A 24,357-nucleotide genomic window follows, 5' to 3' on the forward strand; every position below is an offset into this window, starting at 1 on the left:
CGACTGAGCCTGTAAAGTTACTGATATCACAGAGCGACTGAGCTGCAGACGTCTATACAAGTGGAAGTCTTTCTGCAGAGCAGTCGAACTCTTCTGGCCATTGTTAGGTGGTTGCTCAGCAATGTGATGATAATACGTCATGCATATTTCAAATTTTGTGGATATAAATTAGATGTTAGTGTTGTGAAATTTAAATAATAGACTATAGTACATGCTTAAAAGCTACAAATGGGTCATTTTATTCTGTTGGTTGGTGGTCGTTTATGCTGCCTATCCTGTGAGCTGGTGAAGCTACTACCACTGGGAGTGAAGAGAACCATTGATTGACATATGATGGCGTGCTGAACATTAGAGTTGAATTTGATGTTCATTAGTGCCTATATGATATATGATGATGAGCACTTTGCTTTATATGTGGACAGAGCTATAGGCTGACAAAGCAAAACATATATTTTTTTAGCCCGTTAAAAGGTTTGCTGGGGGTTTTTTTGGTTAAAGTTAATCTTCGGGTGGCTGTGATTCGATCCCTGGCTGCACTAGTCTGTGTGCCAAAGTATTCTTGGGCAAGATACTGAACCCACTGCATTCATTGCATTGAGTGAATGCGTGTGAATGTTAGATAGAAAGCACTTAGGCATAGGGGAAAAGTGCTTGTATGAATATGTGTGTGTAAGTGGGTGAATAAGACATGTTACATAGAGTCCTTTAAGTGATCAAAAAGGGTACAAAAAACTACAGAAGAAGCAGTCCATTTACCATTCACAAGAACAATCTATAGTGATCTGTTTTCTCATGGAATCAAATAAATCAATACAACTTTATTTTGGTATTTAAATATGCCTCCAGCTCATTTATTTTAAACCGCCTTGGCAGTTTTTTATAACTGCCACTGCATCCAGCCATTAAGTAAACCTTGTATGATTGTAACTGTGTTACTTTCACTCCAGCAGAACTCTCTAACAGGTACTAAAATTCTCCACTGCATGCAAAAATGCATTTACTACAGGAACATGTCATTTTGCAGGACAGGGTGACGTTGGTCAGGGTGTTGCTGATGTAAATAATAAATGCACTTACCTGTTAAGGTCACATTGAATATGTCAGCAGAAATGTCACAGCGAGTTTCAGGGAGTTCCAGACTTCCCATTTAGGCTTTTCTTTTTCTTTTCTTTTTTTTAATGAAACAACCACCTTCATTACATTAAGGCTGAAGTGAAACTGCTTACTACAATACTTCTGTTGGGCCGAATAAAATCTTAATCCGAGTTAATGTAGAGTACTAAAGCACTGGGATAAAAGGTGTCACTGGACAATTGAACTCCTGTCAGGAACACTGTGATTACTTTCATGAGCTGAAAAATAAAAGCAAATCAATAAAATGTATTTAAGGAGCTTCCCCCCCTCCTCTGGATTTATGTCCATAATCGCCAGTCAGCACTTTGATGTTAATTTGAAGTGAGTTGTTTGTGCGCAGTACAGACAGTGATGTCTTTCAGCTGGCAGTGCTGTCAGGAGGGGATACTTCAGCAGCGTCTGGTGGACATTAATGTTAAACAAAAGTCACCGAAAAGAATGATGGAGGGGGGAAAGAAGCATTGCAGGCTTTCACACTTATCCATCTGTGTGGCTTCAGTGTGTTTTGATATTTCAAAGAGAAAAACAGAAATCTACACTTGAAATATCTGACATTTGTTTTCAGGTATGAGTTTAAATCTGTATATTTAAAACCCCTCTAGGTCTATAACAGCATCTGTCAGTGAACCTCACACACGAGGAAAAGGTCATTGCATGCAGTGATGAATGTGCAAGAGGCAAAGGGGACTTTTTATGTGGTGTGAAATTCTGCTGAGGCATGCTGCACCAGCCCACCATGAATTAAAGTTAGCCTAGTATAGAAGTGTTATAATATATATAACAGTGTTATAAAGAAATAACAGTGAGTTAAGACTTAAAGAAAGATGGTAGACGTGCATGTGGGCTCCAAATTAAAAGAAAGTCGAGATTTTAGAGCCTAACATGTTCACAGGTGATGTCCTTAAAAAATTAAGTACATTCCGTAATTCAGTAGTTCATAGAACCACCTTTAACGGGAATAACTTGAAGTAATCATTTTCTGTATGATAATAACAAAACATGAGCTGCTTATTTGGCTGATATAAGTTCCAAAATACAAATCCAAAACAGAGACAAAGTAATACAGAGTAACAAAATCCAGGTGGCTCATGAAACACACGGGGAAACAGTACAATGCAATAAAGACAACAAATAAAAACTGAAGTTTTAAGTACACATAGAAACACAGAGGGCAATCAGAGAGGAGTGGAAACACCTAGATAACAGAAAACAGCTAAAACTAATCAAAAACAGTGAGATAGGGGAAGTAAAACTGCATGACACAGTGACTGTCAAAATAAAACGGGAAGAGACGAATACTTGCAAATTTTTGGAAGACACTAGGACGACTATTAAAGTACAAGGGATCAAAACTATAAACAATACCAAGCACTAATGGAAACCAGGTTAAAAACATAGTAAGAAGACTAAATATGGATAAATTATTAAATTAAAGAAAAGCCTGAAAGTAAAAAACTAGAAAATTCTAAAGAAACTTTTCAGTGACCTGTTCCTGTAGGGATCTAACTGGATTCTAATCACGGCGGCAAAATGTCCCTCAAAGCATAAAAGAGCCACTCAGTGTAGGCGTCGAGGGTTCTTGCTTTCCCATTTGTCATCGCTTCTGTATTTTGTCACTTTATTAAAGTGCTGCTCGTAGCAAGGTTAACAATGACTTTACACTATAATTCACAGGAAAATAAAAGTAGTACACAAGCTGTAATCATTATGGTTGTAGCTATTAGATAAATTCATCAAGTTGGCATTATATTTCATGGTCCCAGGGCTTGTTCTTGTCTTCCGGAAACTTTTTTAATATTATTGACTGTTTTGTTGTATTCTGAGCTTCTTTTTCTATGATATAATTGTTTCTTGATTTTATTATTGTACTCCAACTTTCCCTTGCTTCTCTCGTCATAATTTAGTATGTTGGTTTCTACTCGCTCCATTTAGCTGTCTATCTTTTACCCCATTTCCTTCCCTTCTATCTCTTTCTCTCTCTCTCTCTCTCTCTCTCTCTCTCTCTCTATGTATATATATATATATTTATATATATACATACATATATATAACCCAGCCCAGACAACCAATCACCAATTAACCTTCCATGTTCCAGGTATCTTTGTATCTACGTCAGGTTTCATGTTGTGGGTCTTTTTTATGTTTATCTTTAGTTTCCCCAGTTTAGGTTATTGTTTAGCTTCACCTCTGCCTTTTGATTTGTAATGTTTTTCCAGCCTTAATAAACGGCTCGTTTTCTGTTAACGTTCAAGTTTTGTTCCACGTTCCACGTCTGCATTTTGGGTCCTCTTCGTCACTCTATACAGTCTGCCTCTGCCAGACTATGACACATTCATCCATGCATTCTCTTATCTGACCCATTTAATCTTAAGTGTTAAAATAGTCAATAAAAATAGTTTTTATATTGATCTTACATTAATTTTGTGTCTCTCACATAAAGGTCCCGTTATACCTTGTGTAAAAATGAACAGTTTTTAGGTTGGAAAACGGGCAGATTTTTATTTATAAAGTTGTTTTACTCACCCATATCTCTTCCAAGCTTTAGTTTCCAAAGCTTTATAAATTGTTCCAAAAGATGTGCTACACGGGGGGGAGAGGGCTTTTATTTCTGGTCCTCCATATTCATTCAATGTTCTATCAAACAGCTAAAATCTCAAATTGCGGGTTTATGTTGGCTGATTTAGCAAAAATGGATTGTATCCATCAGTGATCTGTAATACATTTGATTACACTCTCATAAATGATATTTTTTATCTGAATGGGAGTGTACTAAAAGAAATTAAAATTTAAGAAAAACAATTGCAGTGATAAACCATGTCCCAAATTTACAACGAATTATCCACTTAGGTTGTTATTGGCCTTCTAAAACTGAGGAACAGCTCTCCACAAACTGGATTCACTGGTACATTTCTGCATTTATTAACTAAAACATTAAGTTTAAATCTGTTTTAGAACATTTGTAATTTATAGTGTTTACTAACAAAAAAAATCAGCTTGAACGCTGTTTACCCTGCAGGTCGATGGCCAATTATAAAAATCTATATTGGGAAAGAGATATTAGAGAGGCAAAGCTGAGATGGTTGGAACATGCGCAGAGGAGAGATGGTGAATACATTGGAGAAAGAGTGTTGACAATGGAGCAGCCAGGCAGGAGTAAAAGAGAAAGACCACAGAGAAGTGGACTTGCAGAGAGGGATGGAGTGAAAGCCAGCGATAGGATGAAATGGAGGCACTGTGGCGAGAGCAGCCGAGAGAAGAAGAATGTAATAGAAATGTAATTTTTGGATTCAGTGGTATAGTTTTAATGCAGTAACTTGTGCAACAACACCATAATGAGCCAACTCTAAAATAAATATATAACTTTAATGTTTCCACATTTGTGAAATGTTAATGAGCCGGGACATGATTTTGTCAAGAGAGAAATGAAGAGAGAAGTAGAAGAGTTGTTTTTTTTAGTTCCTCGTGTGAATCAGAAACTGCAGAGACGACAGCTAGGAGAAAGTGTTTTAATATTTCCATTAGCCCTTGCACTTAAATGTATATATAATGTTTTGATCAATCATTACATGGTACAGCCAGCCACAGAGTACAGCCAGATCACATTCACTCTGCGGCAGCAGTGGTTTCAGCTAAGGTCAGCTATAACACAGAAACAATTTTGTTTAGATTTCTCTCCTGCTTTTCCCCTCTTGTGCAGGTTTACTGAGACTGAGTGAAAGTTGTTATTGTGTAAGTCTATAATCATTTATTACACTGACAGAGGTTTAGTTTTTAACACCAAGACCCATAAATCATCAGCAGTTTACTCAAAAAACAACTGAGGGGTTTTTTTTTTTATCTTCAGTTACATAAAGAACCATCGTTTCCTAAACCCACTTAATTCCAGAGTTAGAAAGACTTTATTGTAAACCACAAAACAAACGTTTTTACTTGATTATTATTTAAAGAGTTTCCATAGCATGTTTCTTTTCCATCTTTTATTATAAATTTATTAGTGACCACCTGACAAATCTGTTTTAAATAAAGTGTAAAATAATCCAAGCGATTTGGGTTGCAGATTCTTTATGCTGATCTCCTGATTAGTTTTAAAAAAATGAATTCTTCGACACATTCCCTCAGCCAATAGTTAGATTCATGCTTTATTCACTTAGTACTGCACTTCCTCGAAGCAATCAGTGCTGTTATGTTAATACCATTGGCGGATGTAGTTTGCTAAGCTGACATGAAGATGATGACTTTGAGGTCAGTCATTATTAATTTAGTCGCCATTAATAATTCAGCCTAATGTCCATATTCAAACCCTACATGTAGTTGAAATTGTTGAGCATTATAAATACTTTGAGCTCTGTCTGGATACTAGACTCGGTTTGAGACCAATGTGGAGTAATGTTGTGGGCAGCTGAAAGTATATACTGGGCTCTCTGCATAGCTGACCCTTTCCTCAGTCAGCTCTTCGTTTTTGTGACAGGTAAACTCACCTGTCACGTCATAAGTTTCCACATAGATTTAGACATTTATGTATTATACCTTCTTGATGCTGTTTCTCACATGTATAGGGTACATGTTATTTATCAATGCCATTTGCACTACTGTTTGTTAAAATTCTCTTTTGCACAAGTGGCACCTCTTACACACACTGGGTTCAAATAGTTTCCTGTCTAAATATAGAATGATTGTTTTTTTATATAATTTCACTGCAGGGTTTTATAAGTAAGTAAGTGAGTACTGATTATATAAACCTAGCATAAAATGTAAAGAAATTAGTGTTTGGTCGATTATTTCTTTGTTGTTACAATGCTTCCTGGCAATAAATCTTATTTTGTTAAAAAGCCTATTTATTTCCCCTCAAATAGTACCACATTTGTAAGGAAACGTTGCATTCAACCAAGACTAGATGGCAGTCAAACAGATATTCAACTCATCGTCAGAAAGCTGAATGTCATCTGGATAAAAATAGTAAAACATGTTTTTTTTAAAAAGCAACTGAAAGTCAAAGAGATATGATATATAGGTTAAAGATTATGGGTCCCAAAATTGTTCCCTGTGGAACTCCACAGGACTTGACAGCTTTTTTCTGACAAGAAATACTACTGGTACTACTAGCAATAATAATAATACTTTTGTACTTGCATAAGGAAGCTGGAAATGGTAAAGTAGAAGATCTTCATGACTCAACAGGCTACCTTAACAGCTATATGAAACTTGTAAACAAATGTGAAGAAAACTTTTTTTTTTTTCATCAGGCATGTACATTTGTATTTCACATGGTCCTGGGTTCTTGTTTAGTTTCTCTTTAAATTTTATTGATATTTTTTTAATGTTTTTAACGTTTTCTTGTTCCTGGTATTCCCAAAGTGTCCCATCTTTCCCTTTCTCTGTCATGTTAATGTCACAGTGTTACTATTTTGTCTTCTGGCTAGTTTCGGTTTCTGGTTTCAATTCAATTAAAATTTATTTATATAGCTCCACATCAGAACAACAGTTGCCTCAAGGTGCTTTATATTTTAAGGTAAAGACCCTCCAATAATACAAGGACAACAGAGGAAAAACCTGACAATCATATGACCCCCTGTGAGCAAGCACTTTGGCGACAGTGAGAAGGAAAAACTCTCTTTTAACATGAAGAACCTCCAGAAGAACCAGGTTCAGGGATGGGCGGCCATCTGCTGTGACCAGTTAGAGAGAGGGAAGCAGACAGGACAAAGACAGGCTGTGGAAGAGAGCCAGAGATTAATAATAACTAATAGCTAATTGATTGTTGGTTTTCTTATGTGTTGTTTTTGTTTACACCTTTCTTTGTCTTTGTCTGTCACACCCACTGTCTTCTCATCTGCTATTAATAGTTTCCATCTGTGTCCTCTCCCCTGCTCTTTGTCACATCTTCTACTGTTTGTACTCTCCTGAGAGGTATGATGAAATAAGTTCTGCAGTCTAACAATGCTTAAAACCCCAGTCAGAGATAATGGGTATCATGATACTGGTTCTCACCTGTCTTTGTTAACTCAGGCGTTCTGCTTCAGGCTCTGTGCTCTCGTGAAAGGGGGTGTTGAACATGCCATTTGACTCTTCTTAAACAGGAAATGGATCAATTGAGCAATGCTTACTTAAGTCAGTAACATTATTAGATGACCAGGTGATAAAGATCTGTAGAGAGCATAAAGAAAAATATTACAGTATAATGTATTACTTTTGTTGCCAAGACAAGAGCAGTTCTGCAGAAAATCATTAATCTTGTGAATTCATGATCATCACAAGCACAGCAAGAAAAAAAATAGATAGACATTATCTCACATTACATTTATTTTAGGGCTTCGGGCGCTCTCTGTGCGGCTTCACATTAGAGATCTGAAACTTTTTGATACATTTAAACATAAAAAATTACACAGTGTGTTCAGGTCTGACACTCACATAGCCTAATAAAGGAGATGTGGACATCACTTAAGTTTGTCACCAGATCAAATTGGGATTAATCTTAATGATTAACCGATTAACTGTTTAATAAAATATAGTAGCTGCAATTCCAGTCATATAAAAACCTGCTCTAGATGTAATATACCACTTCAGATCAATTCATGCTTATTTTGGGCTCCTGTTGTGTAATCCCGTTTTATTTATTTATTTATTTTTTACATGAAGGGTATGCGAAGGTTCAATAAGGAAAATCTGCAATCACCCATCTGCCTGCTTTCCTGGGTGTTACGCTGCTTTTCTGTTCTTTACATCACTACCACTTTCCCGCGCTGTCAATCTCAATACTGTCATCGTTACTCTAGTCCAATAATCTTCCTGCCCGCCTTCTTTGAGCCAAAAAGCCTCCACTTTGTGTGGTTTAAATCTGTGCTCTCTGACATTCTTCAAACACTCATTCGTGAAACATACCGCCTAGCCAAACTCAACCTCGCAGACACCTCAGTTAGAGCTCCATCCAAGCTTCGATCGTTACCTTCATCAGCACCAGCTTTTAGACTCCGGGTGTCCTGTCCTAAATCTTAAAAATGCCTGGATTCCATCGGAGTCTAATTGCCAAATACATGGATTTCAGTATCTCAATAAGTAATGTAAGTAATTTATCCGTATTAAAATAGTCTATATATATAGTTCTCTGATTTTTATCATCCAATGTAGGCTTGTTTTTCTGTTATACTTGTTTCCTGTGTTCTACATTTGGGTTCTACACTATCATTAGGATGCTTTTGCGACTCTGCTCACTACTTTTGGCTGTTTTTTAAATCATGGATGCGAAATCTATCCTAAACCTAATGTGTTGTTTCCTTATTTTCTAATATAGATTTTTTAAACTTACAATATTTTGATATTGGCTGAGCTCTGGACGAAAATCATTCAATATAGAGCTTTTACACAGCAGCAGACTTGTAACTTGTAGGCAAACAGAAGTGATGCTGACACCCATAAAATAACAGAACCTTCATTATTGCAGTCAGCCTGACCTGATATCAATAAGAAGAATATTGAGTTAAATATAAAACAAGTGAGTAAGATATTACCTTCCTGTGTCATGACTGAACTGAATTTAATCATTGAAAAAATATATGGATTCTTAGCCACAGCCAAACTCCCCTTCACCTCATCTCAATCACTGTGGTGTGACTTATCCTCTTTAGAGCTCGAGGAGACTGAAGCATTTCAGTAAGCCTTTTTGGTCATGCCTCGACTTCTCTACCCTTTCACTCATACCCAGGAAACCCTCAGTAATTATGAATGCAGAGATAAGCAGATAATCCAGAGTCCCATGTGCAGTCTGCTGTCCGTCTCAGAGGGGCCTGACCTCAGTCCTCAGCTCCAGTTTAGCCCTCGCAGTGACAGTATTCGCTCCTCCAGGACCTCTGATATTTGCCTTTGCACATAGATTTCTGTTTGTTTAGACAAGTTACCTGAGGTCAAAACCTAAACGCTGCAAGGTTGCTGCATAGCTTGAATCACCGTGATGCTCAGATGCACAGAAGCATTGCAATTTCAATCAAAGGACAGGTTGCCGATTTCCCCTTTTTATCTCAACTTTTGAGATTTCAAGACTGTTCAAATAATCTTGTTCCACATTGTCTGCCAATATAATACATTTATTCTGCATTTGGCTTGTTTAGGTCCTTTGATGAGGGAATATAATTACAATATAGCAGAATATTTTAGACCAGGAGTGTCGAACTCCAGACCTCGAGGGCCGGTGTCCTGCAGGTTTTAGAGCACAGGTGTCGAACTCCAGGCCTCGAGGGATAGTGTCCTGCAGGTTTTAGATGTATCCTTGATCCAACACAGCTGATTTAAATGGCTAAATGACCTCCTAAACATGTCTTGATGTTCTCCAGAGGCCTGGTAATGAACTAATAATTTGATTAAGGTGTGTTGGCCCAGGGTGAGCTCTAAAACCTGCAGGACACCGGCCCTTGAGACCTGGAGTTCGACACCCCTGTTTTAGAGCTTACTCTGGGTCAACACACCTGAATCAAATGATTAGTTCATTACCAGGCCTCTGGAGACATGTTGAGGAGGTAATTTAGCCATTTAAATCAAGGACACGTCTAAAACCTGCAGGACACCGGCCCCCGAGGCCTGGAGTTCGACACCTGTGTTTTAGACCAACGCTTGTGACTGATTAAAGTTTGTCTGCACAGCATAAGTTTGTGACCAGATGGCAGGCTGCTGCTTAACTATACTGATGCATGGTAAGTTTTTCTTTAGCTAAAAATCGAGTTGAGAAAACTGTTACTCCTCTAACATGCAGTTTTACTCTCACAGTGCTTTGGCAGTTTGTCATCCTCCCAATCAGCTACTCTGCCTTGCTTCTGCTTAGCATTTAAACTCTGACTGGTCAGTGTGCTCAGGAATGTCCCACCACTAATCACTCACAGCAGTTGAAACTAGCTCTGTAACGATGCACAATTATTCCTGAATTAGTTTTTATGGGGCACTATTACCAGTGGTCTAACTTCATTAATTACTCTAGTTAAAAAAAAAAAAAAGGTGCACTTTTAAACAAATATTTCTTTCTCTAATTTTCTTCTACTGCAGGAAAAACGGGCATAATATAATTACTTGTGAGTTTAGGACATAGTGTATTTCTTGTGCTGTTAATCACGGGCTCACGAGCATTATAAGAATTAAATTTACATTCCATTTATGCGCTCCAGCGTGACAGAGAGCCGAGCTGGGCCAGGCCCCAGCAAAGATAAAGTGAGGATGAAAATGTCAACAACATGGCTGCAGCTCTTAGCCTGGATGATGAAGTGATGCACTCGCGATCGGTGGAGAGCCGCAACGAGGAGAGCGAGGATTTAATGGAGGCAGTAAAAGAAAGCAGGTGAGCTCTGAGTCGTGGTAATGAATCAGTGGAAGAGAGAGGGAGAGAAGAGCAGCATTTTCACCTGAAGTACCCAGAACTTTTAGTTTCAGCTGATGAAAGCCATGAAAGCACCCCAAGTTCTGCAGAGACGAACTGATCCTCAGATTATAGGACTCGTGAGAAGATGCAGAACTTAAAAAAAAAATCTGACTTCGTAAGTAAGAGTTAGACACAAGGCACAGTCAAAAAATACAGTTTGCACATGTCTTTGGTTCACAGCTATTTTTGACGCTTTCAAAATATCAAATAACAATTAAAAATGTCTATTTTAATTTTTGAGATGTCAAAGTTACATTTCACCCAAATATACTGAACATTCAGTCTACTACAATCTGGTAGAAAAAGCCAGAGTTTGTATATTTGTATAAAACTTACCTGTTTAAACTGTTTCCCAGCTGTGTGTCCACACAGGAAGTGATTTGTTCTTTTCTCATCATTTTGTTGCTGATCTTTGGTTCCCAGTGTTTGAGTCATTACTCAAAAAAATAAATATACTAGAAACATGTACAGGTAGATGTGGAGGCTAAAATGCTACAAGTCTGTATCCCTTGTATTCCCATTCTTGTATCCCAATGCATATCACAGTGACTATTTCTCCAAGGAAACTGGATTCATTAAAGTCTAAACCACAATTTCTTCCTCAGTATTAATTGTATGCAACCAGTACAGCAATGCGTTTACAGTTTATTGCTTTGTGTTAGTTTTATGCATATTCACCCAACTTGATTGATTTAAGTTCCAGCTGTGAAACATTGCTCAGATTTTTTTGAACAAATACACATAAACAGCATTTAAAACACAGAAAATCCACAGTACCAATTTCACATGATATAAAAATAAATCCAGCTAAAGTACTGAGGAATCTGCCCACGCATGAATTTATAATTTTATTACTTGTAGCCCATAATCATAAAATCCAATGATGCACTAAAATCTCTCAGGACTGAGGCTCAAAGTTACTGCAGTGCGATATTCTTTCCCACGATTGTTGAAGCCAGCTGCCTGGACTTATACAATCCAAGTGCTGCATAATTATGTCTACTCAGCCTTTCACCACATTAATAAATGTCTGAAAATTAAAAATCAATGGAAACCTATACCTTAATAGAATTCTATTGTAGCTTTTGCTGAGTTTGGAGTTAAGTTTAATCTCTTTCTAATCACCTGTGTTATTTATTAAGCTCTATATTTGCATTTGTATTTGTCTGTATTGCAGCAGCATCCTTGGCAAATGTCTTTGGAACCTTTTTGGCAGTTGTACAGCTGTTACAGCTTCCAAATAAAGTCTTAATGATTCTTTAATGTTTTAATAAAGGCAGTTAACCTGATGGATTTTAATATTTAGCCTATTAACTTTTAGTACTTAGCAACTGCCCTCACAGAAAAGAAAAAGTCTAAAAGATTAGTTTTGAATGGAAGCAAAGTCAAATTATACATATCTGTTCAGTTTCTCGTTAATGCAAGTATCTGATCAGCCAATCACATAGCAGGATGTCTGTGCATTTAGGCATGTTGAAGTGGTCGAGATGACCTGGTGAAGTTTAGGATATGGCAGTTGGTGCTAATAGGTTGGTTTGAGTATTTCAGAAACTGCTCATCTACTCTGATTTTCTTATCTTTAGGGTTTACAGATGAGCTGAAGAAGACAAAATATCCAGAGAACGGTTGTTCTCTAGGTGAATATGCTCTGTATTATCAGAGGAGAATTGTTAGACTGCATTGACCTGACAGGAAGGTAACAGAAACTCAAATAACTGCTTGTTACAACCAAGACATGCAGAAGAGCATCTCTGAACACACAAATTACTTCCAGCCTTGAAGCAGAAGGGCTGCAGCAGCAGAAGACCGCACGGGTTGCGACTCCTGTTGCTGCCACATTTGGATGGTAGAGTAATTTGATGTGAAGAACATAAAAACATGGATCCATCCTGCCTTGTATCAATGACTCAGGTTGCTGCTGGTGGTGTAATGGTGTGGGGGATATTTTCTTGGCACACTGAGGGCCTTTTAGTACCAGCTGAGCATTATTCAATTGCCTGAGGCTACACGAGTATTGTTGCTGACCATGTCCATCCCTTTATAACCACAGTGTATTCATCTTCTGATGGCTGCTTCTAGCTGGGTAAAACATCATATCACAAAGCTCAAGTTTCTTGAATGTGACAACGAGTTCACTGTGCCCAAATGGCCTCTACAATCACTAGATCTCAATCCAATAAAGACCTTTTGCTGTAACAGGAGATTTGCACCCACCAAATCTGCAGGAGCTCTGTGATGCTATCATGTCAATATGGACCAACACCCTGAGGAATGCTTCCAGAAGCCTTTTCAGTCAGTCCATGAAGAATTAAGGCAGTAATAGCAAGGCATAGCTAATAAAGTGGCTGACAAGTAGAAGTTTATTCCATGGAAAAAGACAGTTCTGCTGTTACTGAATGATAAATGTTGCACAATGAAAAAAACACCCTACAAATTACACAGTAACAATGCAAAAGTTCATTTACCTGACCATTTTAATGGTGACAAACTATATGATACATCTGCTGCATCGCCCCACTTACCACATTAAAAAAAGGGTGAATGGGGGTGAAATGTCCCATTATTTCCAAAAAGTTTAGAAGCAGATTAGCCTCTGAATTACAATCTCCTTTCCTCTCGCTTCTCTAACTCCTTTTGTGCTGATTGTTACGACACAGCCCTTTGCTCGTTTCAGGTTTCGGTGTGTCAGTAGTATCAGTATCTTTGTGTTGTCAATTTGGCATTAAAATGGAAATCGATTGCGCCGTGCTGTGAGACCCAAAGCACTTACCAAACACGGAAGACATTATTCAGCGAATAATTGGCTGCTGCATTGCCAAGCAGAATTGTGCCCAAGTGATTGCTCTGATTAGCCGAAGATGACCCTGTGGATAATTGATTTACTTATTGCAGAAAGATTAATGCAAAGATTAATTGTCTTGCAAAGTAGAAAGTTCATCTTAATGCTGGTGAGAAATTGTGTCTCTTTTAAATGTAGCTCTCTTTACTTTTGTGCACTTTAAAGATATTTGTAATTTTATTTTTTTTATTTTTTTTTAGTAGATTTAATCTTTTAGCCTAAGGTAATGAAAACAACAATGTCATTTAAAATAAAGCATGGGCTTCGTATTCTCCTTTTCTGGTCTGATGATCCATTAAATTATTTTGGGAGATCTTGCCCGAGTGATTAATCAGAGAGGTCCTGCATTATTTTTTTTTTTTTAAAGATATAGCCTGAAATTTAAAGCAACTAGCCTGCATCTTCTTGGGTAATCTGATCAATTTATAAAAGTTTCCAATGAAAAACTTACAGCCAGATTTGAGCAAAGTGCAACTGAAATGAACAAGACTGAACTTTTTACCCCATAAAATTTGAGTTTACCATATCTTCCCTGTAAAGAACTTCCTATAGTAGACAGCCTCTTACTGTTGTTTATTATAATGAAATGTGTCAGGCATTTAATCATGAAGACAGTTAAAGATGTTGCTGGAATTGTGCAGATCGCTTCATGTCATCCTCACGGCATTAATAGCGTGTTACATAACATGTTTGCAGAAATCTATACAAAGATACAAGCACAAATCTGTGATAGCTGCGGAGAAGGAGCATCATTGTTTATGTTGGCGAGCAGATGTGGACGTTACCGGAGTTGTCAGTTCAATTTAAATAAGTGCCCAAGGAGCTGAAGAACAATCTCTGTGTGTAATGGACAGCGACAGCGTATTTACCTGAATATGTAAACAGAGAAAGCAGTCTTGGCCGAAGCAATTGTCTTGTTTAATAACACACGGTGCAAAATCTAGCCACCACACAGAGAGTGAAATAACAGCCTTATGCAGAGTCATTAAGAGACGATAAGTCTGATTTAGATCGTTCCCAGGCACCAGAGAGAATGTTCCTATTGATCGATTGCACAATAAAGTGCAACCAAAAGAAGATTTATGTGATGTTTTCTTCATTTCTGCATGCAAATGTGGCAAAATAAAGAGATCAACAGTGCTTATGAGCGGAATGGTGGGCAATCAGTAAACTCCTGTCAAAATGTTATCTGTTACTTGGGGTGTTTATTGATTTTTAGTCCAGTGCAGCTCTTCTTTTTACCTTTGTGAAGCCACAAACTGGCAACTCTGTGCTGCAGAGTTGTAAACTTAAGGAACTTTAAATAAGTAGCATTTATTTTTTTAAAAAACCAAATACATATGAAAGCTTTGAAGGGTAAGGACATTATTATAGCGTAAAATTATAAAAATCTGTTGTCTGATTGAACAAAACTTTCTAGTTTACACCTTTAGCTTTGAAAACCGTCCTCCCCCACATTTAGTTGTTATTTTAGTAGAGAATGTTGCACATTATTAACCGAAACTTCCCTTTCATTAGTGTGTGAGGACAATTTTTTATTTTTTTGTAAGAACATCAGCTAGATACAGAGATTAATTGATAAATGACTATCAAAATGCAGGGACAAACATAAACAAAGCATATACTGGAATAAGGCAGGAACTAACACTGAAATAGAGCAATAAAGCCCAGGGCAGGACTATTTATACACAGGAGCCTTAAAGGGGATTGGCCAATGAAAGGTAACAAGAAACAGGTGAAGACTATCAAGACAAATAGTGAGGGGAGGAACTGAAACTCAACACAAGACACAATAGAAAACCAAACGGGAAGTGAACAACAACCATAAGTGAAACAAGGAGACATTGAAACTTGAATGAAGTGATAACGGGCGCAGTGAGGATGAAGGCTATGAGTACAATACATGAACTAAAACATGAAAAAACACAAAGAACTAAGCTCATTTCTGGAGAATGACATAAGTAATTCAGAACCAGAAATTCAGGAACAGAGCAAGGAACCAAAGTCACAACAGAATAAGAAAGAAATAAAAACAATAATCCAAAACTTCAAATGCTAAAGACGAAAACCTAAACAGAACCTCAGACTTGAATATATTAACTGATAACTCTAAATAGAAAACTAGGATCAAATCTGGGGACTGTGGCAGTTTGTTGTTTTGCAGCAATAATAATCATAAATCTGAAGTTTTGCGAAGTTTTGAATAACTGTAACCTTGTCGAGGCATCAAAACGGAACCGCAAACAGCACAGGTGAGTTATAAGGTTCTGTAGTAGGGGCAGCTGTTAAAGCCCAGTTGTTATCTCCTATAGTACAAGGCTACTAGGTTCACACCCCAAATTTAAAGCATGCATATTCAAAAAAAAAAAAATGTATTTTACATTGTAGCTTAAATTTGTAATAGAAAAAAATGCAGAAAATTTGTGTGCAAGCAGAGCAGTCACAACTTTAAAACAGTAGACCTCAAGCTAATAAAAGCAAGGAATAGTATCAGGATGCACTACAGGAAAAAGTACTGGCAGAGGTCCTGTGCTCCAGAGAAAACTTTTCCAGCCCTGTCATGACAAATTAGTTCAGCATAAGTTTCCAGCAACAGTTTCAGAAAACACAGCAAAGGGTACATTGCCCTTAAAATTGTCTGTCAAGCATTTGTGGGCTGTCACTGAAAAACAAGTTTGATTCATGGAGGGCCAATCTCGCAGCTTACGGGACTTATAAGAATCTGCTGCTCACATTTGTGACTGATGATGCAGGTGTCACCACCTCTTTGAGTTCATCCTTCAAAGGGTCAGAGCAGTTTCGGTGAAACAAGGCAGATCTATGCAATATTAATGCAGCTACTTAATGCTGTGGCTAGATTTTATAAATGCATGTACTCTCCTATTGGAATTTTGACCTTTTAATGAAACAGGAAAAGCCCATATATAATTTAATAAAGGCATAATGCTACTGTAGAATCCTTGCTTATACTTATATAAACAATGATGCAGACATCATTGTCAAATTGAGGAAAGTCCCTGTGAAACAGCAGTGGTGCCTGATTTAAATCCCATCATGTAGCTCTTAGTACAGCATGCCCACTAATGGAGCTTTGGCTGGATGCCTTGATCGATCACAAGACCGCAATGCTGAAGAAGTCCTGATTTCGACAAATCGGGACCCATCCTCCAGTTTATGTCCTGCTGACACTCCAGTACTCAGGATGCAGAAGGACTGCTTAATCATGGTTGCTGCGGGGTGGGGGTGGTGCAGGTGAGATGGACAGGACAGGGAATCACGCAATGCATGCGTCACTGACATAAATCTGAACATCTTGGCTACTACATCACCTCCCCGGTGAGAGGAGAAGGCTGAATGTTGATGACTTTATGATGGATGACTGATTCAGGAGCCATCGGATCCGATGATGGATCACAGCCAGACTGAACAGGTCGTTGGCCACGCTGAAACTGTCAGCTCAGGGGTTTGAGGGAAACGTCGCCATGCAGAAGGAAAACATGCTGATGCAGTTTGTGCATATTAACTATGAGTTCAGTGGAGCATCGGGTTTTCTTGGAGGATTTTTTTTTTTTTTTTTCATATTTCTCATTTGACAAACATCTTTAAAATAGAATAGGACGTAAACGCCCCTGGGAGCAGAGTTTCATTCGCCATACATTAAATTTTGACAACACATAAACCACCTGAACTCTGCCCAACCAGCATTTCAATTTTCAGGCTTGCAGAGTTTTATTAGCAATTTAACAGTAGCTTCAAGGAGAATGTTTTTATGGCATCACAGTGGTGATCCATCAGTAATCATCAGTGGGAGGAAGATTAAGAGTACAAGAAAGCCTATTTCTTTCAATGTATTTCATAAACAAATATAAATCACCGCCTCCAATTACAATTTCTTAAGGAAACACAGTTCCTTTTTTGTGTTACATATAAAGTCACATCAGAGTTTTTGGGATTTCCTTATTAGAAAGATTCTCTACCTTAAGCAGCTCAAAGCACTATAACAAAATATACTGTAAGGTCACTATACTTTATGGGATTATTGGTATTTTTTTTACTCATTTCAAGAGAAGTAATGCTGTTTTATTGCAGCATGAGTGATAAATAGCGCCCTAAAAGGCTGTCATTGTTAAAGCCTGGACTTTGTGAGGATGGGCCAAAACCTCTTGTTCTCTCATGGGGAGACTGGCAGGAGTCGGGAAATGAGGACTGAATCAAGAGCACTTACACTGAGCGAGTGAATTTGGCAGGACTACAGCCACCACTTTACTCACAGATCATTTTAAATTTCAGCAAGGTGGCCTCCCAAGCTGATCCTTTTTGCAGAGTCAGGCTGAAGGAAGACTCAGTAATAAACAAGAAATGGCTTTATTGAAGAGAACAGGGCAAAAAGGCAGCACCTTCTTTGTATTATTGCAGCAGCAATTTATAGCAAATTACTCCTTTTTAAATGTGTCCCACTATTCAGGCTAGATTAAATTCTTATTTCCCTGTAAGATCTGCATATTTTCACCTTTTATAGCCACTCTCTACCTCAGCGATGTCATGATTAATGGATTATTCTGACATTTTTATAAAACAGCCCTATTTCCTTTTTTATCCCAAAGAGGTAGGTCAGGAAATTGATGCCACTTTAATAGTGATGGGGTAGTTAAGCTTAGCACATAAATAAAGATGGACATAACAAGGTGTGATGTCACTGACTGGTTTATAGAGACAGTATAAAAGATGCATTTAGCTTCTGGACCGTAAAAGTGAAGGTGATGTTCAAGAATTTAAAAGGCTGCTCACCTAATCTATGACCTCAGTAACTATTGTCATAAGTAGTTTATGTTCTAGATGCTAGTCTAAAACCTTATGGTCCCTTTTAGAACAAGAATAAAGGAGTAAGTCTACAGTGCCCTAAAATTGCTTTTAAAATCCTGTTTCAATTCTCAGTCATCACTTGCATTATTATTAACTCTAAGTGAGGGTGTAATTTTTGCTTTCATTAAACTCTTCTATCAAGTCTTGGCAATCAGGGAGCAAAGAAAATGATCATTTTCATTCACACACATCAAAAAATATTCACAAGTTTTGCAAAAAATTCTGATTTGGCCTTCTCCAGAATAGAGGGTCGGGGCAGGAGTAAGGTCACGATTGGCACCTATGATGATTTATGGTTCATTTATTTCTGCAGTCAGTGTTTGTAGAGCTTATGATGCAGCCTGAACTGTTGGCAGCATTTATACCTGCAGGCTGCAATGACTGCATAGGTTACTGCACAGGGTTTCAGAAAGCATCAAGGCTCTTAGAAAGACACGTTCTGAACAATAAAGCAGATTTTTTAGGAACTACTTTGTAAATATGTCTTAGTGTATTTATGAACTATTAAACATGTTGAAAGTTCCTCTACATATCAGAGGGAGCTACTGTTTACTCCATTTGTTTAACCAAAACACTCAGTTATCTGTGAGTGGTTTGGTCTTATCTGCAATGTCTAGTTAGATGTTAGCAATGCATTTTTTAAAAGATTTGATTTGAATTTGTAATACTTTACTTGAATCTCTTGTTAAAATGGTATTAAATAAGAACTTAATAAACAGTTTATAACACACTTGTCTGTAAATATATTATTGCTTAGGTCTAACTCATCAGAGATAAACTCCGACTATAATAAGAAATAAAAATTACTTTCTTACTCATGGCGTAGCCTTTTGTTAGTTAGTTTATTTGTGGCATTACAATAGCTGTGCCCATCTTTTATATACAGTCTATGGTTTGCACTAGTTTATACTGGCAGTTTAAAGCCTGCCTGCACTTGGGGTAAAGTAAGCTGCTTTGGCTTGACTGGGGGAATAGAGCACATATCATCATGAAATACAAACTTGTTAAATACTGCATGACAGCATCCTGTTGGGTCTTTGTGTGCATTTAAAATGAACACAAGCTGCCAAAGTCTTAGACAGAGGGAGTTCAGAGGAGAGCAGCCAGCTGATAATCAGCATTGTGGCTATTCTCTAGAGAGAAGATGGAGCTTTCTGACTGGGAATCAATTTTATTTATTTATTTATTTTGCTTAGCATAATGAGTGAAATCATAATGAAATATCTAGCCTGGCTCTGTCACAAGGTTAAGAATTACTCCATCAGAACCTCGAGAACTCACTATTTATAGAGTGTATTAGTACGCTCGTGAAAGTCTAGAAGGTTTAATGTGGTTAGTATACTCTCAGAACACCAAGCCCTACCATTTCCTTCTCTTTATTTATGGCTGGTGTTTCTAATCTTCCCATCTAACTTCTCACAAGAAAGTAAATTCACATATTTACAAATACAGAGCTATTTGTTAAAGCTGCTAAAGCACGAAATTTAAGGATTAAAATGTAAAAATATGAAAATAAGAAGGGCCTTGAGCAACAGAAGCAATAACACACGATGCTGTTTGAAGGTACAGTCTATCTTTTCTATTAATCAGTCGCAGACACCTCATTGTTTTAATGCACCAGATCTCAGTTGCACTGGAGACGAATGGAGTCCAGTCAAAGACCATTTACATAACCGAGTGAGTAACGCTGCTGACTCTTGCTAAAATACAGACAGATGGGTTTAATTCCATTAAGTGAGCTACTGTGTGAGAGTAGAGTAGCAGCTGATCTACAGCATAGCACGAGGCTCTAGACTGTAAAATGAAGCCGAGCTTTAGGTGGAGATGACACAGGTGCAGGCAATCAAAGTGAGAGATGACACGGGGCAGGAGGTCAGCTAAGCAGATTACATCTCTCAAGGCCACTGACCAAATTTCCGCTGAGTGGTTTGTCAGTTATATGGTCAATACGGTCATTACATGAAGTGATTTCGTTTCAGCATCAAGGCCAGCTGGATGTAAGCAATGCTGAAGAGATTATGTGTAGTACATAGATCATAGCTTCAGAGGAAGCTGGAGGCACACGCTCCATCATCATGAACAAGCTGATTTATAAATGCTTCAAATTATTTAATGGAGTTTTCGTGGTGTTTCCAAGCAAAATACAATAAATCAATGTACTCTACAGCTTTCTGCTTAATAACATACACTTCCAACTTAACTTTTTTTGGTCCATTTTCTGATGAGATGCTCTGTTTACCAAATGTGTAAGTTGTAACTAATGAATTGAGTCATAAATAATTTAAGCAACTTGAACTTTTCCATTTGTAGGCTCTGAATAATATCCATGGCTAACATCAGTGTGACCGCACACCTGCAAAAGACACTAATTAATGGTGATTAGCTGAAATTAGTATGCTTATGAATCTTTAGTAGAGTAAACCTCTTAGAAAAGATGGTTTTCTTTTTTACTTTCCTCTATTATTATCATGAACAAAAGTAAACATGTCTCTTTTATGGAGTTACTGGCAACTTTGTACCCAGTTTTTAGTCCCATTCCCTTTTATTGGCCTGAATACACAGACACTTGTCACTTTATATTGTAATGATAGTAGTATAGGAGTATATTTGAATTATACTCCTATCATTCTATGGCTGTCACAGACAGGTAAGTGTGGGCTGTGTTAGGTCAGGACTATGAGACAGGAGGTCAGGTAACCAGCTCAGCACCAAATGTCCTGTCCTTTTCAGTAGGCCAGGGGTGGGGGACCTTCAGGTTTTAGATGTGTCCTTAATCCAACACCGCTGATTTAAATGGCTGAATTTCATCCTCAACATGTCTTGAAGTTCTCCAGAGGCCTGATAATGAACTAACGGTAATAGTAATGAAGATTTGATTCAGGTGTGTTGACCCAGGGTGATATCTAAACCCTGCAGGACACCGGCCCTTGAGCCCTGGAGTTCCCCACCAAAGAACCGCCGTCCTTTCTGACCATGCTCTGCAAAAATAACTAGAAAATTACTTGAACTTAGATTGGTAATGGTGAGGGGCTACTGCAAGGAAACCACTGATAATTTGCAACTACTTCCTTCCAACTGAAATAATTACAATTTACACAACAACAACGTTAAGTTCTAAAATCTCTGTGACCCTATCTGTGCGATAGGCTCCAGCCCCAGACAACCCTGAATCGAATAAGCAGAAGAAAACTGACGCATGCATGTGCAAAATTTTGCATGTACAGATTTTCTTTTCTTTTTACCTTTTTGCCTTCATTTAAAATGAGCAGTAGAGAACAGAGAAACAGTAGACATCATGTCCCCTGCTCTACAAATGTGCCGAGGAAGACACAATCCAGGGAGAGTGAGGTTGATGTCTGGTACCTTAACCCCTCAAATATATATATTTAAAACCATTTGCATGGACTGTGACGTTGGAACATTTGATTCTCTTGAATTTTTATGGACAGAAATTCTCAGACAGGCAGAGATTCTGAGTATCACAATAATGACACTCAGAAACAGACAGCCAGGAACACAAAAGCTGTCAGTCATTCATCTGTCCTTTCACTGATGGATCAGAGTGACAGTGAGGGAAGTGGAGCCTGTACTTTTATTTTTCATACCTATCTTACTCTCCTCATTGTTACCCATCTTTGTCAACTAATATATTTACTTTCATAACTTTATTTGCATTATTTTCACTTTATATATCCGCTGGTCACTATTAGATTGGGCCCACTTTTGCAGTCAGAGCTGACATGATTCTTCATGGCATAGATTCAATAAAGTGCTGCAAGCATTCCTCAGAGACTTCGGTCCATATTACCATGACAGCATCACACAGTTGCTGCAGATTTGTTAGCCGCACATCCATGATGCAAATCTCCCATTCCACCACATCCCAAACGGGTCTGTCTACTGGATTGAGATCTGGTGACTGTGGAGGTCATTTACATTTACATTTACAGTGAACTCAGTGTCACATCTGAGAAACCAGTTTGACTTTAAATGAAGCTCGGTTGATAGTAAGCAGCCTAAACTTTGATATACTTTTGATACAAGACAGGATGGATCCATACTTTCATTTTTTTTATGCCAGATTTTGACCTTACCATCTAAATGTGAGAACAGAAACTCTGACTCGTCAGATGAGGCAACATTTTTCCAATAATCTTTTGGAAAAACGTCAAATTTTGGTGAACTTGTGTGAATTATCACCTCAGCTTCCTCTTCTTAGTTGAGGCTGCAGGTTCGGTCTTCTGCTGCTGTAGTCCATTTGTTTCATAGTTCAATGCTTTTTAAGTGGTTGATTAAATATTTGTCATAATGAGCACTGTTATCACAGACAGCAAACAAGATTTGATGTCTTTTAATGATGAAAAATCATATCATGAATGTTGAATGCTTTTGCCTGTTAAGGAACCACAATTTGAAATACTGCCTGCTGCATGGTGCTTCATCTATAAGGAGTTTCTTTTTGAGCATGCTATACACTTTGGCCTTGGTTTCCTTCCATATAGCTACCACAAGAATGAAACTGACCTGCAGCCGCACAGGTCAAACCCTGAAAATATTTTCTGGCTCACTGGCTGAACATTAATAATCTTTCTGCTTTGCATCAGGTTTAACCTTGGCCCTGCTGGAAGAGAGCCACAGATCCCCGCATTCGTCTTCCAGACATTTAGTGACATTGATTTAGCATTTAGCCTTTGTCTCCACTGTGCCGCTCCAGTCTGAATTGTAATATCTTCATCTTCTACGTCCCAACCTATTTTATTGCATCCATATAACTGGGTTTCTAATGGGGCCTTATTAGCAGGCCCTGTGCTCGGGGAAGACATTTGATCCTCACTGTAAACCCAGTAATACTCTGTCACTGGCACGGCAAAACAAGTCCTCAGGACAGTGAGTACACCACACTGTCAGCTGCATTTCACTGCATATACACACACATATAGCCACACTTTTAAACTGTTAATCAGATATGTTCTAAGTTGTGCACTTTAAAAAGCTTAATGATCTTAAGAAGAAACATTTTAGTATTTTATAAAGAAATATGTTACGTAGTGTATCCTTCATGTTTCATATTTTGTCTGTCTTTCAGAATCCAAACTGCTCCCAGAAATTATTCATCTACAAGCAATTAACTGCTTACTTTTTATGTCCCATCATCACAGTGCAAAATTTATGCTTGTGCCACAGGTGATCCACATGGAGCAGATGATGTGATTAGATTTTAGAGCATCTTTCTGCATAAATCTGCATGAGATAAAACTGATTTATTAAAAAATTCTCCCAATTTGTAATGAGAAATCTCTCCTGCGTGGATACACCTGTAATCTGTCACTGCACTGGTCACGCAGTCTGTTTTCATCCAATAAAGCAATTCCATCTGGGATACAGTTGACATTCTCCAGTGAGCTGTTTCTATACTTTTGTGTAACCTAAACCCAAATTCCCAAGGTAGATTTCGGCACCAATCTTTACACAGACCCTGGTTTTAAATCTGCCCATGTGGATTTGCATGTGGATTTGCGCAATCGTAAACATGCTTTACTAACAGGTTTCTCCCAGTAATCGGCTAATTTAATTGCATGTACACACAGGCAAAGACAATAAAGCAATGAATGTACCTCTTGGTTTGTTCAACTGTTAGAAAAGGGCCGGGTAGTTACAGATAGCTTTAATGTCATGTGGTGGTTTATTATTTTTTGACTCATTTTCTCACATCAGCTAGTAATCTGCAAGATGAATATATCAGGATTAACTTTATATTACAAAGAGGGAATGTGCGTTGTATCTCAAATTCTTTTGAACCTTCTCTTTTTGTTTATTGGATCTAAGTGGAGCTTTTAAAAAAACTTTTAGATGATATATTATAACACGAGGATTATCCTTCTCCAAATATACAAAGACTTTTCAGCAACACCTAGGAAGAAGTTATGGGTAACCAAATATAGCAGAAACCCACAGAGGAGCCATCATGTGCAAATGTCTAATGCCATGTGGGCCTGCATGGCAAGCAGACTGGTTTATTCAACTTCTGTCACACTGTGAGATAAAACAGAGACAGAGAAGTGTGAATGAGGCTTGAATTTCACAAGATGATGTAACAACAACTGTGACAGTAGCCGACATTCTG

General features: G+C 37.9%; 1 long non-coding RNA gene across 3 annotated transcripts; it reads left to right on the forward strand.

Moving 5' to 3' along the window:
• The first annotated feature begins 9,666 nt into the window (after positions 1-9,666).
• LOC102079473 (uncharacterized) lies at positions 9,667-23,625 on the forward strand. Of its 3 annotated transcripts, none has more exons than XR_269871.4 (5): positions 9,667-9,815; positions 10,281-10,450; positions 12,115-12,227; positions 22,838-23,120; positions 23,320-23,625. It is a non-coding gene; the product is annotated as an uncharacterized LOC102079473 (long non-coding RNA). The 3 variants fall into 3 exon arrangements; XR_269872.4 differs by having other exon boundaries at positions 12,115-12,168; XR_003214093.1 differs by lacking the exons at positions 22,838-23,120; positions 23,320-23,625 and having other exon boundaries at positions 12,115-13,610.
• The last annotated feature ends 732 nt before the right edge of the window (positions 23,626-24,357 follow it).

Source organism: Oreochromis niloticus, linkage group LG15 (genome assembly GCF_001858045.2).
Source record: "Oreochromis niloticus isolate F11D_XX linkage group LG15, O_niloticus_UMD_NMBU, whole genome shotgun sequence".
NCBI classification, from domain to species: Eukaryota; Metazoa; Chordata; class Actinopteri; order Cichliformes; family Cichlidae; genus Oreochromis; species Oreochromis niloticus.